General features: G+C 38.3%; 1 protein-coding gene and 1 long non-coding RNA gene across 2 annotated transcripts in view; both read right to left on the reverse strand.

Annotated features, from left to right (window-relative positions):
• MACROD2 (mono-ADP ribosylhydrolase 2) overlaps positions 1-22,797 on the reverse strand; it is a 2,305,531-nt gene that overhangs the window by 2,243,328 nt on the left and 39,406 nt on the right. The window lies entirely within an intron of this gene.
• Positions 19,108-20,993, reverse strand: LOC138990479 (uncharacterized). Its single transcript, XR_011466632.1, has 2 exons — positions 20,771-20,993; positions 19,108-19,911 (listed from the first exon to the last, which is right to left on the reverse strand). It is a non-coding gene; the product is annotated as an uncharacterized lncRNA (long non-coding RNA).

The raw sequence follows: 22,797 nt of genomic DNA on the forward strand, positions 1-22,797 counted from the left end.
TTTACCATCTAAGCCACCAAGGAAGCCCTTCAAGATATAAAAGTATCTATTTATTGACCATCTAACCCAAATAATATAAAGCTTGATGAGATCAAGAGCCCCACTATCTTTTTCATTTATATTCTTATTTGCCTAAAACAGTGTGTGGAGCTTTAGCAGGTATATAATAAATCTGGGGGTGAATAAATTAATGATTATAAATGTAGTTATAAAACATAGTATTAAGTCTCATGATTAACTCCTGAAATTAAACAAAATACAAAACATAATCCAAAAAAAAATTTTATCTGGATCAAAAACTACATAAATAAAAGGTAAGAGTGAGGGGAAAAAAAGGACAAGGAAAATGAAATGGTTTCATCTTAAACTAATGGAATTGTAAAAAATTAATTTATTTTTGATACAGGTAATTAGAAAAACATAAGTACAAATATTCAGAGAAACTTAAAGTTTCAATTAAAAATAAAGTTTTATTGCCTTCACACATACACGGAATGCATTACTGTTGCCATTTAGTCTCTAAGTCATGTCTGACTCTTTTGCAACCCCACAGACACCCACCAGGGTCCTCTGTCCATGGGACTTCCCAGGCAAGAATGCTGGAGTAAGTTACCATTTCCTCCTCCAGAGGATCTTCCTGACCCAGGGATCGAATCCTCATTGTCTCCTGCATTGGCAAGTGGATTCTATACCACTGAGCCACCAGAGAAGCCCCAAAGAGTGCAACAATATCAAGAAGCATAAAAATAAGAAAACAACAATTATGATTATGAATGAATAAAGTTTAATTACCTACACACACACAGAGTACATAACAATAGCAATAAAGCATAAAAAATAAAGACAACATTTATGATTATGAGTGAAAATAAATAAAAATTCCTTTGTAAAAGTCAATGACTCAAAATAAGTAAAAATTCAAAAGAGGAAAATAATTTTTAAAAAGTAGGGCAAAGACATAGCTGCCAAAAGAAAACAAAACCAAGGCCAGAAAAGAATTCAGGCGGGGGGGAGAAGCTTTATTCTGCTTGGAATGCACCCTGCAATACAAATACAGAGCAAGACACGAGAAGCTGGTTGAGACCATACATTTTAGGCAGATTCTTTTATCAACTGAGCTATCAGGGAAGCCTGTACATAACTGGCAGAGACATTATTTATGGACACCTTCAGCAGAACAGCTGACAAACTTGTGGCTAAGTCATACTGAATTTCTACTATTATTGTAATATTAATAGTATCCTTACACTATAGCAATATTTTTGTTTCTTGTCATTTATATACTTTTGTATACTTTTTTAATCAGAGTGCAATATACATGCAAAAAAAGCTCACAAATGATAAATTATACAACTCACTGAATTACCCTAAAGTCAGTATACCCATGTAACCATCACCCACATCAACAAATACAACATTACTAACACATAGACGTGTTTTGAATTGTTGTTTTTCAGTCGCTTAGTCGTGTCGAAATCTTTGTGACCCTATGGACTGCAGCACGCCAGGCTTCCATGTCCTTCACTAACTCCTACAGTTTGCTCAAACTCATGTCCATTGGGTTGGTGATGCCATCTCATCCTTGTTACTCCTTCTGCCCTCGATCTTTCCCAGCATCAAGGTTTTTCCAATTAGTTGACTCTTTGCATCAGGTGGCCAAAGTGTTGGAGCTTCAGCTTCAGCATCAGTCCTTCCAGTGAATATTCAGGACTTATTTCCTTTAGGATTGACTGGTTTGATCTCCTTGTCTAAGGGACTTTCAAGAGTCTTATCCAATATACCACAGTTTGACAGCATCAATGCTTTGGCGCTCAACCTTCTTTAGGGTCCAACTCTCACATCTATACAATAACCACTAGAAAAACCATAGCTTTGACTAGATGGACCATTGTCAGCAAATGACATCTCTCCTCTTTAAAACACTGGCTAGGTCTGTCATTGTTTTTTTTTCCAAGCAAGCATCTTTTAATTTCATGGCTGTAGTCACCATCTGCAGTGATTTTGGAGCCCAAGAAAATAAAGTCTGTCACTTCCATTGTTACCCCATGTATTTGCCATGAAGTGATGGGACCGGATGCCATGATCTTCATTTTTGGAATGTTGAGTTTAAAGTCAGTTTTTTCATGCTCCTCTTTCACCTCATGAAGAGGCTCTTTAGTTCTTCTTCACTTTCTGCCATTAGGGTGGTGTCATCTGCATATATGAGGTTATTGATATTTCTCCCAGCAATCATGATTCCAGCTTGAGCTTCACCCAGCCCACCATTTCACATGATGTACTCTGCATCTAAGTTAAATAAACAAGGTGACAATATACAGCCTTGATGTACTTTTTTCCCAATTTGGAACCATTCCATTGTTCCATGTCTACTTCTAACTATTGCTTCTTGACCTGCATACAGGTTTCTCAGGAGACAGGTAACGCAATGTGGTATTCCTGTCTCTCTAAGAATTTTCCATAGTTTGTTGTGATCCACACAAAGGCTTTAGGGTAGTCAATGAAGCAGAAGCAGATGTTTTTCTGGAATTCCCTTGCTTTTTCTACGATCCAGTGGATGTTGGCAATTTGATCTCTAATTCCTCTGCCTTTTCTAAATCCAGCTTGTATGTCTGGAAGTTCTCAGTTCAGGTACTGTTGAAACATAGCTTGAAAGATTTTGAACATTACTTTGCTAGCATGTGACATGAGCAAAACTGTGTTGTAGTCTGAACATTCTTTGGCATTGCCCTTCTTTGGGATTAGAATGAAAACTGACCTTTTCCAACCTATGGCCACTGCTGAGTTTTCCAAATTTGCTGGCATATGGAGTTCAGCACTTTAACAGCATCATCTTTTAGAATTTGAAATAGCTCAGCTGTAATTTAATCACCTCCATTAGCTCTCGTCGTAGTAATGCTTCCTAAGGCCCACTTGACTTCATACTCCACAATGTCCAGTGGTACCCAGACATCTCCTGAATACCACTTTCTAATCATTATCTGGTCCTCCTCCCCAAACTAACCACTATCCAGAGGTCTAAACCCCAGATTAGTCTTGCCTGTTCAATTTTATATACATGGAACAATACGTATTCTTTTATATCTGATAACTTTTAATGGACAAGTATTATTTGTGAGATATATCCATGCTTGGAGCTGTCATTTGTGCATTTTCATCACGCTACTCTTTGCTGTGTAGTGTTGGATTAGAATACACAATTTACTCCTTCATTTTACTGCTAATGGGCATTTGTTTTGAGGTTTTGACTTACACAAACAATGCTGCTTTGAAAATGACTGTAGTTGCTTTTATTGGTTATCTGCATGAATTCTTATGAAACTGCTGGGATACGTAGGTATCTGTGTACACGGAGCTTTAGCAGATGCTGGCAGAACTTTCTAAGTGGCTTTTTGGCAGCAGTGGAGTTTCACTGCCATTCACATTCTGCTGACACCTGATAGTGTCAATCTTTTAAATTCTAGCCACTCTAGTGAGTGCTGTGGTAGTACCTCATCAAGCTTTTAATCAGCATTTCCCTGGTGAATAAGTTGAACAATTTTTCACATATTTATTAACCACCTGAATTATCCTCTTTTCTAAACTGCCTGTTCAATTCTCATCCCCCCTTTTCTACTGGGTTATGTTTTTTTCATTATTGATTCACAAGAACCTTTATAAACGCCCTTTGTCTGGAACACGTGCTCTTTCTTTGCTTTGCTTTTTCTCTTTTACTGATATCTTTTGATGACAAGAGTTCTTAACCTGTCAATGATGGAGCATATTATCACTTTCCTTTTATGTTACAAAGTTCTGTATTGTTTAAGAAATATTTTCCCACTTTAAGATAAAACAGATACTCTCTTATATTTTCTTACGGAGGCTTCATTATTTTACTTTTCACGTTTAGATCGTAAATCAAATGTACATGTGGAAAGCAGAGATCAGGTTTCATTTTCTTCCCATTTGAGTATCAAAGTGACCAGCAACATTTATTGAAAAGATTATTTTAATTGATGAAAAGGAAAATCCATTATGAAAATATCAACGACAAACTTTAAGCATCACATAACATAGTACTGAAACATGTTTTAAAAAGTGAGGAAAATGACAAACACACAACAGTAATATAAAACTTTAATCCTAATAAGTTATGATGGTTGAAGTAGTCAAAATGCTAAAATAAAGTGAATAAATAAATATAGAGAACTACACACCCTACAGGGGACTCATCTTTTTCTCAGTTCTTGGAGAACATTTTAAATATTGATCTTGTATGTATCACAAGAAAAAAAAAATAGAAATTATATGGGCCTTTTTCTCTGCTTACATTATAGTAAAACTATAAATTAACAACTGTTAATATATACATACACACACACTTCACAATTGAAAAATACCCTCCTTAAGCAACTCTTAGGCCAAGAAGAAAATCAGCTGTATTTACTAAGCACTTTGAAATGACAAAAATAGGATACAACAAACAATATGGGGCTTAGATATGGGCATCAGAGGCAAATTTAGAGTAATAAAACCTTTAACAAAAAAGAATAGAAATAAGTGGGCACATTAAATTATTAGAAAAGCCTAGAAGAGGCAATTGCAATATAGGTAAAATTATGTTTTTTCCATTGTTATTGTTTAGTCACTAAATTGTGTCCAACCCTTTGTGAACCCGTGGACTGCAGCCCAGCAGGTTCCTTTGTCCATGGAATTTCCCAGGCAAGAATACTAGAGTGGGTAGCCATTTCTTTCTCCAGGGGATCTTGCGGACCCAGGGATCGAATTCACGTTTCCTGCTTGGCAGACAATTCTTTACCACTGAGCCACCTGGGGAGCCCTAATTTTGCAATCAGAGAGTAGAAAAACAAAAGAATTCAAGATAATCCCAGTACTTCAAAAATATCAATAAAATACACATACCTCCATCTAATTATTTTTTAATGAAAATACAAGACATAAAATTGGCAATGATAAAAGGATTTTAATCAGATACAGAAGAAATCAAATGTTATAAGGAAATTTTATGTAAAACTGTTTGCTAATAGTTTTAATTAGGTGAAGTTGACAATTTTATGGAAAATATAAATTATCTTTACTGTCAAAAACCTGAAAAAACTAACAACTACAGAAGACATTGAACAAAATAGCAAATAAATACCTCTATGAAAGGCCAGGGGTAAAATCTAATTATACCATGTATCAAGAGCATTCATTTGCATCCTGCATAATACCAAAAAAATTCTGTAACACACTCCAAGATTCCAGTTAAGAAGTGGTAACCAGTTATTTAGGTTTCCTTGATAGCTCAGATGGTAAACAATCTGCCTGCAATGCAGGAGACACCAGTTCAATTCCTGGGTCAGGTAGATCCACTGGAGAAGGGATAGGGCACCCACACCAGCTTTCTTGGGCTTCCCTTGTGGCTCAATTGGTAAAGAATCTGCCTGCAGTAGGGGAGACCTGGGTTCGATCCCTGGGTTGGGAAGATCCCCTGGAAGATGATCTCTGAAAGATGAACTTCTCAGGTCAGTAGGTGCCCAATATGCAGAGATCAGTGGAGAAATAACTCCAGAATGAAGACATGAAGCCAAAGCAATAAAAAAAAAAAAAAAAAAAAAACACCAGTTGTGGATGTGACTGCTGACAGAAGTAAAGTCTGATGCTGTAAAGAGCAATATTGCATAGGAACTTGGAATGTCAGGTCCATGAATCAAGGCAAAGTGGAAGTGGTCAAACAGGAGATGACAAGAGTGAATGTCAACATTTTAGGAATCAGCAAACTAAAATGGACTGGAATGGGGGAATTTAACTCAGGTGACCATTATGTCTACTACTGTGGGAAAGAATCCCTTAGAAGAAATGGAGTAGCCATCATAGTCAACAAAAGAGTCCAAAATGCAGTACTTGGATGCAATCTCAAAAATGACAGAATGATCTCTGTTCGTTTCCAAGGCAAACCATTCAATATCACGGTAATCCAAGTTTATGCCCCTACCAGTAATGCTGAAGAAGCTGAAGTTGAACGGTTCTATGAAAGCCTACAAGACATTCTAGAAGTAACACCAAAAAAAAGATGTCCTTTTCATTATAGGGGACTGGAATGCAAAAGTAGGAAGTCAAGAAACACCTGGAGTAACAGGCAAATTTGGCCTTGGAGTACAGAATGAAGCAGGGCAAAGGCTAACAGACTTTTGCCAAGAGAACGACTGGACATAGCAAACACCCTCTTCCAACAACACAAGAGAAAGCTGTACAAACGGACATCACCAGATGGTCAATACCGAAATCAGACTGACTATATTCTTTGCAGCCAAAGATGGAGAAGCTCTATACACTCAGCAAAACAAGACTGGGATCTGACTGTGGCTCAGATCATGAACTCCTTATTGCCAAATTCAGACTTAAATTGAAGAAAGTAGGGAAAACCACCAGACCATTCATGTATGACGTAAATCAAATCCCATATGATTATACAGTGGAAGTGACAAATAGATTCAAGGGATTAGATCTGATAGACAGAGTGCTTGATGAACTATTGATGGAGGTTTGTGACATTGTACAGGAGACAAGGATTAAGACCATTCCCAGGAAAAAGAAATGCAAACACAAACTGGCTGTCCGAGGAGGCCTTACAAATAGCTGTGAAAAGAAGAGAAGCGAAAAACAAAGGAGAAAGGAAAGATATACCCATTTGAATGCAGAGTTCCAAAGAATAGCAAGGAGAGATAAGAAAGCCTTCCTCAGTAATCAGTGTAAAGAAATAAAGGAAAACAACAGAATGGGAAAGACTAGAGATCCTTTCAAGAAACTTAGAGATACCAAGGGAACATTTCATGTAAAGATGGGCTCAATAAAGGACAGAAATAGTATGGACCTAACAGAAGCAGAAGATTATTAAAAAGAGGTGGCAAGAATACACACAAGAACTATACAAAAAAGACCTTCACAACCCAGATAAACACGATGGTGCGATCACTCACCTAGAGCCAGACATCCTGGAGTATGAAGTCAAGTGGGCCTTAGGAAGCATCACTATGCACAAACCTAGTGGGGGTGATGAAATTCCAGTTGAGCTACTTCAAATTCTAAAAGATGATGCTGTTAAAGTGCTGCACTCAATATGCCAGCAAATTTGGGAAACTCAGCAGTGGGCACGGGACTGGAAAAGGTCAGTTTTCATTCCAACCCCAAAGAAAGGCAATGCCAAAGAATGCTCAAACTACCACACAATTGCACTCATCTCACACGCTAGTAAAGTAATGCTCAAAATTCTCCAAGCCAGGCTTCAACAGTACATGAACCATGAACTTCCAGATGTTCAAGCTGGTTTTAGAAAAGGCAGAGGAACCACAGATCAAATTGCCAACATCCGCTGGATCATGGAAAAAGCAAGAGAATTCCAGAAAAACATCTACCTCTGCTTTATTGATTACACCACAGCCTTTGACTGTATGGATCACAATAAACTGTGGAAAATTCTTAAAGAGATGGGAATACCAGACCACCTGACCTGCGTTCTAAGAAATCTGTATGCAGCTCAGGAAGCAACAGTTAGAACTGGACATGGAACAACAGACTGGTTCCAAATAGGAAAAGGAGTACGTCAAAGCTGTATACTGTCACCCTGCTTATTTAACTTATATGCAGAGTACATCATGAGAAATGCTGGGCTGGATGAAGCACAAGCTGGAATCAAGATTGCCGAGAGAAATATCAATAACCTCAGATATGCAGATGACACCACCCTTATGGCAGAAAGTGAAGAGGAACTAAAGAGGCTCTTGATGAAAGTGAAACAGGAAAGTGAAAAAGTTGGCTTAAAGCTCATCATTCAGAAAACTAAGACCATGGCACCTAGTCCCATCACTTCATGGCAAATAGACGGGGAAACAGTGGAAACAGTGAGAGACTTTAATTTGGGAGACTCCAAAATCATTGCAGATTGTGACTGCAGCCACAAAATTAAAAGACACTTACTCCTTGGAAGGAAAGTTATGACCAACATAGACAGCATATTAAAAAGCAGAGACATTACTTTTCCAACAAAGGTCCATCTAGTCAAGGCTATGGTTTTTCCCGTGGTCGTGTATGGATGTGAGAGTTGGACTATAAAGAAAGCTGAGCACCGAAGAATTGAAGCTTTTGAACTGTGGTGTTGGAGAAGACTCTTGAGAGTCCCTTGGACTGCAAGGAGATCTAACCATCCATCCTAAAGGAAATCAGTCCTGAATATTCACTGGAAGGACTGATGTTGAAGCTGAAACTCCCATATTTGGCCACCTGATGTGAAGAACTGACTCACTGGAAAAGACCCTGATGCTGGGAAAGATTGAAGGCGGGAGGAGAAGGAAATGACAGAGGATGAGATGGTTGGATGGCATCACCAACTCAATGGACATGAGTTTGGGTAGACTCCAGGAGTTGGTGGACAGGGAGGCCTGGCGGGCTGCCCTCCATGGGGTTGCAAAGAGTCAGACACGACTGAACGACTGAACTGAACTGAGCCAGTTATTCAATCATTTGTTCACACAGCCATACAACAAGTATGTTATCTAAATGAGGATCTTGTATGTACTGAACTTTGTGCTAAATACAAAAGATACAAACATGCACAAGCCAAACATGATTCCTGGCCCCTGGACGTTACAGAGCATGGACAACCAAAGAGGCAGTGTTAATATAATGAGATGCTTTGTATCAGGAGAAATCAGAGGTGGTAAAAAAGAATTTTGGCTCCCTAGCCTAGTCAGTGAGGATGGAGAGAAGAAAGTGGACAGAGAATGGCCACATGCTCAATGCTTACCCTGTGCTGTATCGAGTGCCACAAAAAGACCTTCTCCTTCACTTCTCAAAAGAACTCTAGTGTTAAGAATTCATAACCAAATTTTTTGGCTCCAAAGCTCAAATCTTTACCTAACGCCATTAAATGAGAATAAGTGTAACTAGTTATGAAACACACACACACACCTCCCTCCCTCAACTGAGGCAAGATAAAAGATAGGAAACAACCAGGGATGAGACAAAGGACCAGCGAGAGTCAGAGATGGAAGACTCTTTAGGTTAATGCATTTTGGGAAGTGATCAGTAGAGGGCAGCATTGCAAAGCCTATGAATACCCTTTAAGTTAATAGTAAAAAAAATAGTCTGCGGTAAAACTACAAAAGCACTTCAGTGTTTAAGCCCATTTTTTAAGTACTAAAATTAAGTCAAGAAAATAAATGCACAGAGTTTTCTTCTTTACTCAGAAACCTGGAGAAAATATTTCCTTGGAGTCTCATAAAACAGGTTACTGTAATATTAATGAAAAATGAATAAGCTTATAAATATAAAAACTCATTTTTTAAATTATCTTTGTTTTAGCAGCTTTTCAGTTTGAAAATAATCACATATCTTTATATTCCTATGACGTATGCCAGCAAATTTACATTAATAAAATTAATTGATCCAGCATATAACTATGCTCACATCAGATCAGATCAGATCAGTCGCTCAGTCGTGTCTGACTCTTTGCGTCCCCATGAATCGCAGCACGCCAGGCCTCCCTGTCCATCACCAACTCCCGGAGTTCACTGAGACTCACGTCCATCGAGTCAGTGATGCCATCCAGCCATCTCATCCTCTGCCGTCCCCTTCTCCTCCTGCCCCAATCCCTCCCAGCATCAGTCTTTTCTATAATTAGATCATTCAGTCAGGAACTTAAGCTTTGAGAAAGTGTTTTTAGCAAATGGCAGAAGAAAAAAACTTCTTCCAAAAGGAATCACTGTCTGTGCTCCCTCACCTCCCAGTCACTCCACAATCCAGAGTTTTCTGGGTTCTGGCCCCATGAATTAGTCAGTGGCTGCTCTGTACCAAATCTGAAGGACTCTTTGCATTCTTTGCTTGTGTACCTCTCCGTGGCAAGTGACACAACTGAATGATTTTCTTCAATGAAACACTGATTCCTTGTCTCTAGCATAGCCAAGCCACCAGCCTCTTCGACCATGAACAGTACTCTGCTGTTCCTCTCACTGCTCATTGTTTAAAGTTCACAATTCCTTGGGGTTCCATCCTCAGCCCTCTTTCTCCTCTCTCACTGGAATTTTTTTCCTTGGAGAATCTTCATTCCACTTCCCAAAACTTCATTCCTTGGCCCAGTTCTGACAACTGTAAACTAGCTGTCTCTACTTGGAGATTCCACAAGCATCACTAAACCAACATGTCCTCACTTTTCACCAAAAGCATGTGATTCTTCCCATACCCTTTAGTCCTTAGTTGGTCTCTTATTGTCTCTCAAGACAGAAACTCTACTTTCCAAATAATTTCTCTGTCATCACTGTAACCACCTTGGTTTTGATCAGAAATTACTATGTGAAGGGCATTTGGACAGCACACTATGGATTCCCTGGGGCGGGGGTGGGTGGTGGGAGGAACACAGTGCATTTCCTTTCGCAGCAGAACCTGCCCTTCCTTAAGCCTTACACGCTGATACTTCTGTATTCCTCTCATCTGTCTGACCCCTTAAGGAATTTGAGTTTTGGGCTGGCTCAGTTATTTGGACTTAGGACACACTACTTAAGACTGTCTACCTGGGATTCAAGTCCCACATTTTACCTCTCTCCAATTCAGCCTTCACACTGACACTGGATTGTTTCCTACAAAATGCAAAGTGCAAAATTAACCACTTCAGGGACCCCTACTCTCATTATCTACAGGTTAAGGGACCACATGTGACGAGAAAACTGATCATCAGACGCTTGCAGCCTCCTCTTCCACCACTCAGCTTTCTAATTTAAGCTACTGCTATAGCAAATGAGGAGGAAAGGAGAGGAGAGAGCCAGCTTAAAACTAAATATTAAAAAAACTAAGATCATCGCATCTGGCCCCATAACTTCATGGCATATAGAACGGGAAAAGGTGGAAGTACTGACAGACTTCCTCTTCTTGGGCTCTGAAATCACTGTGGATGGTGACTGTAACCATGAAATCAGAAGACGAATGCTTCTTGGCAGGAAAGCTATGACAAACCTAGACAGTGTGTTGAAAAGCGACAAAGGTACATGTAGTTAAGGCTATGGTCTTTCCAGTGGTCATGTATGGCTGTGAGAGCTGGACTGTAAAGAAGGCAGGACGCCAAAGAATTGATGCTTTCGAACTGTGGAAGACTCCTGAAAGTGGGGAGAGCAAGCAGATCAAACCAGTCAACCTTAAGGGAAATCAACCCTGAATACTCATTGGAAGGACTGATGCTGAAACTCATCTAAAACTGGATGAAACTCCAGTATTTTGGTCATCTGTTGCGAACAGCCAACTCACTGGAAAAGACCCTGATGCTGGGAAAGATTGAGGACAGAAGGAGAAGAGGGCATCAGAGGATGAGGTGGCTGCATGGCAACACCAATGCAATGGACGTGAACTTGGGCAAACTTCTAGAGATGGTGAGGACAGGGAGGCCTGGCATGCTGCAGTCCATGGGGTTGCAAAGAGTTGGACATGACTGGGTGACAGAACAACAATAGCAAATGACCTGCAACTTGGACTCCAAAAGCTAACTTCCCATTCCAACTGACTGGGACATTCCTATCTACTTGCTTATAGTATTTTCTTCACCTGTCTACACCTTGCTGAACTGTCACCTACTCTAAAAGTTTCCCCCGTGTTTTCCAGGAATCCCCTTGGCAAACTGATTTGCGAAGATTCCAATTATTCATTTGATTCTATCTTCCCACTCAATAGTAAGATCCTTTATTGAAGAGATCACATTTCACCTTTTCTAGTATGCTAAGCAGTATTAGTAGGGAACTGAGATTGGGGGCAGGAGAAGGGGACGACAGAGGATGAGATGGCTGGATGGCATCACCGACTCAATGGACGTGAGTTTGTGTGAACTCCAGGAGCTGGACATGCACAGGGAGGCCTGGCGTGCTGCGATTCATAGGGTCGCAGAGTCAGACACGACTGAGCGACTGAATTGAACTGGCAAGCATCAGACCCTCAATAAATGTGAAGTGAGCTGACCTGATGAGGCCCCCATGGTCTACATGTACTTGCCAGACATGACAATTTGGTCCTTTAGAACTGTCTAGCTGACATTTTTTTCTTATTGCTCCCTTTCCCCAGTGGAGTCCTGTTCCACTGCCCTCTACACACAGGCACAAGATCAACCTGCTTCTCCTCTCTAACTCAGTAGATACTATCTGTCAGTTAGTCAATTTCCATATTAAAAAGCACAGACATTACTTTGCCAACAAAGGTCCATCTAGTCAGGTTTTTCCAGTAGTCATGTATGGATGTGAGAGTTGGACTATAAAGAAAGCTGAGCACAGAAGAATTGATGCTTTTGAGCTGTGGTGATGGAGAAGACTCTTGAGAGACCCTTGGAGTGGAAGGAGATCCAACCAGTCCATCCTAAAGGAAATCAGTCCTGAATATTCATTGGAAGGACTGATGCTGAAGCTAAAACTCCAATCCTTTGGCCACCTGATGAGAAGAACTGACTCATTGGAAAAGACCCTGATGCTGGGAAAGATTGAAAGCGGGAGGAGAAGGGGACAACAGAGGATGAGATGGTTGGATGACATCACTGACTTAATGGACATGAGTTTGAGTAGGCTCCAGGAGTTGGAGATGGACAGGGAAGCCTGGCGTGCTGCAGTCCATGGGGTCGCAAAGTTAGACATGACTGAGTGACTGAACTGAACTGGTCAACTTCCAAACCTATGAACTTACCAAATTACCTCCACTGAACAACTCCCTTCTGTAGCCAATTAATAATCAGGTGCTTTTTATTCTACTTTCTGTGTATCTCTTGCCTCTATCTCCTCCTCCTCTTTCAGCATCACACAATTCTTTCTCCTTGCTAAGTCTAATGATGACCACGTCTCCTCTTCTACCTTTATGTAAACAAAATTATGAGAGTTTGATCACATATTTACCTTCAAGCTCCATAGAATAGAGGCAAAACTCTTCATACTAGTAGATAATCTTGCTGTTCAAACTGGTTAGGGAACCAGCAGTAATCAATATCACTTGGGAACACCCCCTCACCCAATTCAGGGTCCTACTCCTGACTTACTCAGAATCTGTATTTTAAGAGGCAGGTCATGTTTATGTTAGTTCCATCTGTCACGCCAAGGCAACGGTCTGCAATGCCTTTCATCTGGTGGCCCTGACTCCCTCTGCCACTATCTCACCTGCCCTGCTCACACAGAGAACCCTGCATCCTCAGAAATGGCTAACAGAGGACTCTAGAACTCTGTAGGTCTTTTAAGTCTCGCAAACCTTTTTTTCTACTTTCTGGTGCCCCTCCACCCACTCTCAAGTTGATTCTCTTAGGTTTCAGCACTGTCATCACCTCTTTTATTAAAGTTCTCCCAACCACACCTGCTTCTCCTTGGTCCCTATAGTTCCAAAAAGGACTACATACTATTTTACAATTTAAAATATCTTAGATGTCAGAATCTTTATCTCACTCTTCATATTCCAAGTACCTGAAAGCAACACCGACATTGGGCTAGTCACTCAGTCATGTCTGACTTTTGTGGTCCCATGGAAAGTAGCCCGCCAGCCTCCTCTGTCCATGGGATTCTCCAGGCAAGAATACTGGAGTGGGCTGCCTTTCCTTCCCCAGGGGATCTTCCTGACCAGGGATGGAATCCAGGTCCCCTGTATTGCAGGCGGGTTCTTTACCATCTGAGCCACCAGGGGAGCATAATTAGAAGTGCTTTAAAAATATCAGTTGAGTTAAACTATAAATGAGCATGAACAGTTTTGATGGAGTAGCCTGGTGTTTTCTATTCTGAGCCAGTCAGTTTCTGCATAGAGGCAATAAATACATATTCTGTTCCTTCACTACAACAATAAAAATAAACAGGAGTAAACAAATCAAAGCTAAATTTAGAGGTCCTATTTCAAGAAATAACTGGTGATGACTCTGGAAACTATTTAATAAAGATTAGTAAACTCAACTAAACAGCACTATGAAATCAAAGTGTCACCTTGAGCTATTTCTGGAAAAATGAAAATTCATCATACAAAGAATCCTTTGACAAGATTATCTGTACAAGTTTAAAGGTAGGAGGAAATTGCCACCTTGGATAATAATTCTGAACGGCTGATTATGTATGTGACTGTAGGGGCTGGAGTGGGAGGACGTGGTTAGAATCATTGCCACTACAAGTGGTTAATGCTCACAAAGTAGGATCTGCACAGTGACCAAGCAGTAATTTAGAAACCAAAGTTATCTCCAAGGGTAAGAAAAAAGGAGGCATACCACTGACAGATTATTTAATTCTTTCACAGAAAAAGAGTCAAGTATGAATTCTCTACTTGAAAAATTATGAAAAGGAGGAACAGCATTTAAGTGCTTAATTGGCTGTTCTTGAAAAATGGATTTGTAGATAGCAGTTTCACTAAATCCTTCGTCCTAATTCAAGGTAAAATGTGCCTAAATGGAAAAGTGAAAGAATTTACCTTAGGGTTTATGAACTTGTCTGTGCTTATTTTTAACACCCATATTGCTATATAATTTCTATATAAATTTCATTATTTATTAAATTCTGGACAAAGTGAACCTTGAGTAAATCGGACACTAAAAATTGGTACTAGTTGTAACAGGAAAAACATCTACAACTAATGGTTAATGAATGACTTTTCAAGTTTTTCACTGACCAAGTCCCCGAGACTAATTCAATCTAAATGCTATCTAATACCAGGGGAACTTCCCAGTCCAGGGACTGAACCCAGGTCTCCCACATTGCAGACAGATTCTTTTACCATTTTAGCCACCAGGGAAGCCCAAGAATACTGGAGTGGGTAGCCTATCCCTTCTCCAGGGGATCTTCCTGACCCAGGAATCAACCCAGGGTCTTCTCCTGCATTGCAGGAGAATTCTTTACCAGCTGAGCTACCAGGGAAGCCATCTAATACCCAGGCTACACAGAAGACCAACAATTAAGTGTGACATCTAACTGGCAATTTGGCAAATCACCAAGTTTGAATTTTAATTGGCTGTTAGAGAAATATGTGTATCTTTTACACACAGAAAGCAAGAGAAGCTTTTTTTTTTTAATGATTCATCTTTTCTTGTTTGGATCTCCTTAGCTGATCAATGGTTCACAAAATCAAGTCCTGTCACAGACAGGAAGTACCCACAAGCCATCTTTAAATTGGTTAAGGAAAGAGAACAAAAATGGAAGTTTATTGAAAAAATAGACATAGAAAAAAAGAATAAGATCAAAATAAGCCACATAAATGCTTAAAAATGAAAGATTGCTAGGCTCAGAAGATGTACAGTATAATTTTGTCTCAACTAGAGTGGAAATGAAACATGAAAACTGATTACATCTTTGCCAAAGCAACTATGTCCCATACTCACTGCTGTCATCAATATTTAGATTCAAATGATTTCAAATGGATCAAATTAACAACAATATGGAGCACTTACTAATCGCCAAGTACTATGCTATGTGAAATGGAGACAAAGGCTCATTAAAAATTGTGTGTTAAAAAGTTCTTTAGGAAGCATATAGAGAATTTCTCAATATACATTTTATACTTTTCCAATCTCTCAGGACCTACCAGAATTACTTCTGCCAATATTTAATGACATACAAAGTACCAGGGGTAATACAAAGCGCAAGGAATATAATGAAAAAGATCTTGCAGGGTTATAAAGAGGCCCTTTGTATGAGTTCAGTCCTTTATCACAGGACTTTTAAAGGGTAGGACACCAAAAGAGTGACTTCATCAAATTTACCTTTAGAAAGATGGTTTTGAGAATGGTATGGATGGGATGAAGCAAGATTTTAAAGATAGGCAGATGAGTTATAAGGGTACTATTATAACCCAAATGAAAAATATTTAGAGTCTGATTTCAGGTCATAGCTAAGGTGACAGAAACAGAAGCACCAAAAAAAAAAAAACATTTTAAAAAAGAAATTTTAACAATTTAGCACCTGCTGGAAATAGGTGTTACTGAAGAGCAATAAATGACAACTTCAGACAAGTTATCCAGCTATCTGTAACTGAAGAGACGAAAGGATCCTTCTCCACAGGGTGAACAGGTTTGAAAAGAAGACAATGAGTTTGGTTTTGGCCAAAGTGAGTTAGAAACAAAAAGTAATAAATTTCAATACTTTGTAGTCATACACTGTGGTCCCAAACTATGGGATAATGTTGGATATTTTCAGAGCCACTTAACTATTTGACAGTCTACTGATTGACTCTGAAAAGTGCCAGACTGTTCCTAAATTTTGGTGTATCTTATATATTTCCATATCTCATTGAATAATACTGGTTATAATTAGTAGTCATCTAGTAAAATCATCTCAATTTTCTCTCAATATAATGGAAATATTGCTATTCATAAAACTGTACCATTTCAATTACACCTAAAATCAGTAAATGATTTCCAAAGTATTTTCAGCTCTTAAGAATATAGGTCTAGGACCTCTAATATTTTTAAACCAGTGAATAAAATAATAACAATTTGTTTGTATAATCTTGATAGTTTTCAAAGCTATCCTGCTGCTGCTGCTGCTAAGTCACTTCAGTCGTGTCCGACTCTGTGCAACCCCATAAACGGCAGCCCACCAGACTCCCCCGTCCCTGGGATTCTCCAGGCACTAACACTGGAGTGGGCTGCCATTGCCTTCTCCGATGCATGAAAGTGAAAAGTGAAAGTGAAGTTGCTCAGTCGTGTCTGACTTAGCGACCCCATGGACTGCAGCCTACCAGGCTCCTCTGTCCATGGGATTTTCCAGGCAAGAGTACTGGAGTGGGGTGCCATTGCCTTCTCCGTCAAAGCTATCCTATCCACTGTCAAATCTTTATAATTATCCTGTGAGTTATAATAAAACCCAAATAACAGGTAAGTCTTTTAAAACATGGATAGCAAATAGAGAACCACAACTCACAAATCAGATTACTGTTTATGCTGTAACACACATATATTAGATTACAATATTGTACAAAACTATTTGAAGTTTAGAAAATACTGGTTTATATAATCCTTTGATAACCCAGCTGAAAGGAGAAAAACATGGCTAATACAATTTATTTAAGTTTATAATCATGTATTAAAATAATCAAAGGGACTTATGAGTATTCAAGCTGAGGGAAAGAGAAAGGGTAGAGACAAAAATGAAAAGCAAATAGAGCCTCTGCCTGTGAAACCTGAGTTCAGTGACCTGACATAATAGGAAGCTTAATAGTAAAAATTCATCTTTATCCCACAGACATTATGTTTTTTCCTCAAGTAAATTCAAGGTTAATTGTTTTTTAAGTTATACACACAATTCCCTGGGCATAATACAAAATAAGTTTAAAGTTTTGTCTCCCTCAATACTATAAAAGCATTTCCTAAGACTTCCAGATCTGTCACTTTTCTGTATTTTTACATTATACTTTAACACTTACACCCTATGAACTCATGAGGTTACCTGTACAAGTCTAAGGAAGCCACAAATATTTACTAATGCAGTAATTTTCCTTATGTAATAGTTATCAGGTCATAAAAGATAAATATTCTTATACTCTAGTTGAGCAAAGTAATGGCCAACTTCACATCTACATGTATTGTTATATTAACCCCACCTCCTCCAAAAGACAGTAAAGCTATTAATATTTACTGGCAGAGGAAATATTAAAACTTAAAATCAACTCTCTATTATGTGGGGATTCTTTATTGTGTAATCCTATTTCCAGGAGAGCCCTGAGTACAAAGTCCTTATAGCTCAGAAAACAGAGGCCCAGAAATGTTTTGGTCCGAGCCTGGTTCACCATGCCCAGTTCTAGTTAGTGTGTTGTTCTCCAGCACAGAATTCAATTAACATTCCACTTTTTCATCTTTACATTGTTGGATGCTCCTCTTCTGCCTGCTCCTTTCTGAGGAGGAGGAAAGAAGGGCCACAAGTAAATTCAATTAAATTTTGTTGGGCAATTTAGTGTTTCACATTTGACCACATTTCAGACATCCATACTATCCCTGACTCTCATTATCTCCTGTAGATAAAGCTGGCTTCTATCTTAGTGTTCCCATGGAATCATAATCCATACTGCATCCTCCTTATCACAGTAATAGCAACCTATATATATATATGTGTGTGTGTGTGTGTATATATCACTGACCACTACAAGTATTTTTATTTTTCTGTATTTTTATAAATTTATAAAATACTATCAAACTACATTTAAGTACTTTCTTGATAATCTTTAAACTCTTCCTGAAAAATTATAAAAAGGAGCACTTTCACAGAAATGAATGTGATAATATATGAAAAAAAAAGATCATCCCTCTTTCTTCCTTATCCTCCATCCCATATGTCAAGATAATTATTATCTAAAATATATAAAACAAAAAAATAAAATATATAAAACATGTTTCATAGAAACAAAGTTTTTTAAAATAGGATACACTGTGAATTATACCTAAATTTCTTCACTTATTAAAAAAAAAATCACACACACTCCTTAGAATGAACAGAGAACCCATTTTTAAGAGTTTCATAACATTCCATCACAAACATTCTTCCTCTTGATGTGTGTTACAGTTATTTCTAGCTTTTTGCCACAACAAGCAATGCAGTTAATAAACACGTTTGTACAATTTCTTATGTCAGACCGAAACAACATCATGCCCTTTCGTATACACACACAGCCACTCTGCATTAGTAAGAGGGTGCTCAGAAGAGAACCCAGTGTACAAGAGGAACTTTCAGTCAAGAAATCCTCCTTGGAGAAAATGAGGAGAACATATTCTTGACTACTGAGATATTATGCTCAAAAAGGATCACAATGTATACTAAAAGTCCTTAAAATAAGAAAAGATGGAATTAGAAACAAGGTGCAGAATTCGTATTACTGGTCTGGAGAACTTAAACAACCAATTACAGTTTCAAAAACATAAAGTCCTCCTGACTTCCAAAGAAAAGCTGCCTAATAGAATGAGTACATTATTTTTAAAAAATGCTTAAAACAAGTAAAATTTAAAACACACACAAGCCAAATCCATAAGATGCTTATTATATAACACAAACTAATTTCCAAAATTTGAGATAAATATGACATTTAGGGTCAGGGTTTCTATGAAAATCAAACTCAATATTTAGTGAAAAATTAATATAAGATCAGTATCCACAATATTACAACATATTTACTATTTAAAGATTTTTATTTTGACATATACAGTAAGTCAAGGTCTGTTAAAATCTCAAGAAAAACAGGAACTCATACAATGACACACCAAAAACAACATAATTATTTAAGTGTAAAAAATAAAATCTTAGTTTTCACCAAGGTGACTATTGATATCAAATTGGAGAAAACTGCCACAATGACGAAGAATCATTATATTTCATGTTGACAATCTAGTATTTATTGACAGAAAAAAAAAAAAAAACACCCTACAATGGCTGGTTTTGCGAACTACAGAAATTTAAAATGCAGGAGGGGGTACCTTACAAAGCTCTAGTGATAAGTAAATGGACTACACTTTTCAGATTTTGGCAGACACTATATATTTTCACTCATCTTTGGAAGCACTGCTGAAATAGAAGTAGAGTTCCATCATTCACAGAGGATAAAGGGGTGGTTCAGAATGTGGGAAGAATTTATGCTAACTGCACAGCAGAGACAAAAAGCCCTGGGACTGAAGCATCAACTGCCTTTCCACATTAGTAGATGGCCAGTACTTTCCCAGCAGGCCCCACAATTTTCAGTCACTTCTTAATTTTCTCTCTTCTCAGTTCTCCACGTTCTATGAAGTCCTGCTGGTGTTACACACACACCAAAAACATGTGATTCTATCTCCCTTCTGGTCTGCACAACTTCTCTCAACAGTATTTCTTTTTCTTTCTTCAAACCTCTTCTCAAAGGAGTTTTCAATGAGTCTTTTTTGATTCAAAATGGACTGGAAGACAAGATGAAATAAAAAGAGGTCTTTTCCTAATGTTCATGCTAGAAAAAAAAAGGAAGAGAAAATGACACAAAAATCTCTATTAAGAACATTTCTTATTTTCATTCAAACAAAAAAGAAGAAAACTACCAGCATATCCTGTCATTTCACTTACTTTTCCTTGGTCAATTTTATTGACATATTTTTGTCTATATCCACTTAACTGAATTGTTATATGTTCCAAATGCTCTAAATTTTCAAAAACAACCCCTCCCCACACTCAAGCATACTTCTTACAGTATCATTTAAAAAGCACAACAGAATTAACAAATTATCAAGAATATATCTGAAGATACCATTTCTAAAACTTCAATAAGTAGTACCTAGAAAATCTCAATGAAATTCTCTGCCATACAGTTTGAAGAAAATAATGTTTTGCAATAAGTTTAAGTTGCACTGGAACTAGAACTGGGCTCCTGGCACTTGAGACTACTATTCTAGAGAAAAATAACAAATTTAAGACTTGAGGTGCTCCAGTTAATTAATTACTTAAGTGCATAGCAGTGTTAAATCTTCATGCCAAAGAAATAAATCAGTGTCAAATGGTTAAACAACTAACACAAAAGAAAAAATACCAATTACAAACAAGCTTTTTAAGCATATATTCAGAAATTTAAATTCAATACCATTCACAGATCTAAACATTTATCATTAGTTTTTAAAATTTGCAACTAGGTAATCTATTATGTCAGCATGCTATGTACCTAAATGTTCTTAGTGAATCTTAACACCACAGAAGTGAATCTGTGATTCAAGAATAGCCTTTTATTTTGAAGATGACAGAAAACACCGTGTAAAAGCAGAAAAAGAAAAAGACAGAAAGATGCTGGTACTGTTTCCCAACTGTTCTATCACACTTACAAAAGAATGCTGCTGCTGCTAAGTCGCTTCAGTCGTGTCCAACTCTGTGTGACCCCACAGACAACAGCCCAACAGGCTCCCCCATCCCTGGGATTCTCCAGGCAAGAACACTGGAGTGGGTTGCCATTTCCTTCTCCAGTGCATGAAAGTAAAAAGTGAAAGTGAAGTCGCTCAGTCGTGTCCGACTCTTATCAACCCCATGGACTGCAGCCTACCAGGCTCCTCCGTCTGTGGGATTTTTCAGGCAAGAGTACTGGAGTGGGGTGCCACTGCCTCCTCCAGTGCATGAAAGTGAAAAGTGAACTACTCCTTCTCATCTCCCACCTCCCACCAACCACTCCTCACCCCTTCCAAGGAAAAGAATTATTTTCTCCAGTAAAAACACAGCAACCAAGTAAAACACAAAAGAAGAATACCTGCAGGACTTTTCTTCCCATAGCTTGTCCCAGACAAGGATCTTCAGGCACTCGCTCTCTCGTGATCCTCTACCGCTTCTTCAGGCCTTAGAGAAGCATCTTCAGTGATGGTGGAGGGGTCAGAGGTTACAGTAGATGTAGCAAACTGAGATCAAGGATCATATCCATCTCCTCACAAAAAGGATGGGGCCTTTCAGGTGGTCCAGATCACCACTTCACACCTCTGTGATTATACTCACATGTTACTGTTCTGATATTGAGCAATTCCCACTCTCATCCCAAAAAATCCCACCAGAATATACTTCAAAATCTTAACTATGGAATTCTCCCGTTTTTCCCTTTATTAATCATTAACATAATTTATTTACATCCTGACTCATTCCACAGAAGGTGTTGGATTGATACTACCCTTTATTCATAAAGCAATACCTAGAAAATATCCTTACTTGAAGGTATTCTCCACATATATATCCTCTCTCATAAAATTCACATGCAACAAAGGAATTAGTGCTCCCCGCCCCAATACTTTGGGTAAAGAAGGTTCAGAGAAGTGTGTGAAAATACACTTGGTTGAGAATCTAGGAAGTAAGGGAAGGAGACAGTTGCTAAGAAATAACAGAAAAAATTGTACACTACAAAGAAAATTATGGACTTGAGACTATGTGTAAATCATAGTAATCCCTTTAGGTAATCCCTGCTAACCTCATGTTGCTCTCCTTTTCACGCAACATTACTTTTAATAACTTATTGTTTAAATAAAAATATACTCCTTTTAAAATACCATGCTTTAAGAAAAATGAAAAGTATCCCTCTCTCATCCCTCTATCCTTTTCCCAAAAGGAGATCATTCATGTCCTTTCATCTTTCGCATTCATATTCAAACATGCACATGATTTATGATCACAAACATACTAAAATACTATTCTCACAACACGTTTATTCACTTTATGTATCTTGGCCATCTTTGCACATCTGTATATACCGATCTCTGTTAATATTCAACACTCCCTCACATTCCTGGAACACATACCTGGTTCCATGTCCCACGTAACTTAAACATATGCTCATATTCCAATCTCCATCTTTTAAACTTCAGGTTCTAGGATATTTCCTCAACCTTACTTCTATATCATTAATTTAACTTTCAGCCCTTCCCTTGAATATTTTTTATTTTAGCAATATTTTTTTGTTTCTGAGAACTCTGCAGATTGCTTTCAGAACAAGCTGGCTTATTTTTACAGCTGCTTTATGATCTTAAATCTCTAAGGATGCAAATTACATTTAGGTTCTACCTACATCTTGTATCATTCTCATTTTCCAGGAGTCAATTTCTCTCAGTTCATCCTGTACTCATATTTTGGGTTTTCTGGTAATCATTGGTCTTCGAAATTTGTGAATGGTGTCCCAGAATTAGCTAAATAGCCAGGGTTTCTAATGTAGATCTGTAGGTCTGTCACTTTGTGAAGGAATCTTCCCTGAACTGGAGAGTTGATTTCAGGATGAGTGTGAGTGGGCAGAGCATATCCAGAGGTTTCAATTTAGAATGTATGTCATAAAGCAGGTTGTTGAAAGACTGAAAAAAACAGGAAGATTTTACTTTTGCGGCAGACT

This window comes from Bos mutus, chromosome 13 (genome assembly GCF_027580195.1).
Source record: "Bos mutus isolate GX-2022 chromosome 13, NWIPB_WYAK_1.1, whole genome shotgun sequence".
Classification (NCBI taxonomy): Eukaryota; Metazoa; Chordata; class Mammalia; order Artiodactyla; family Bovidae; genus Bos; species Bos mutus.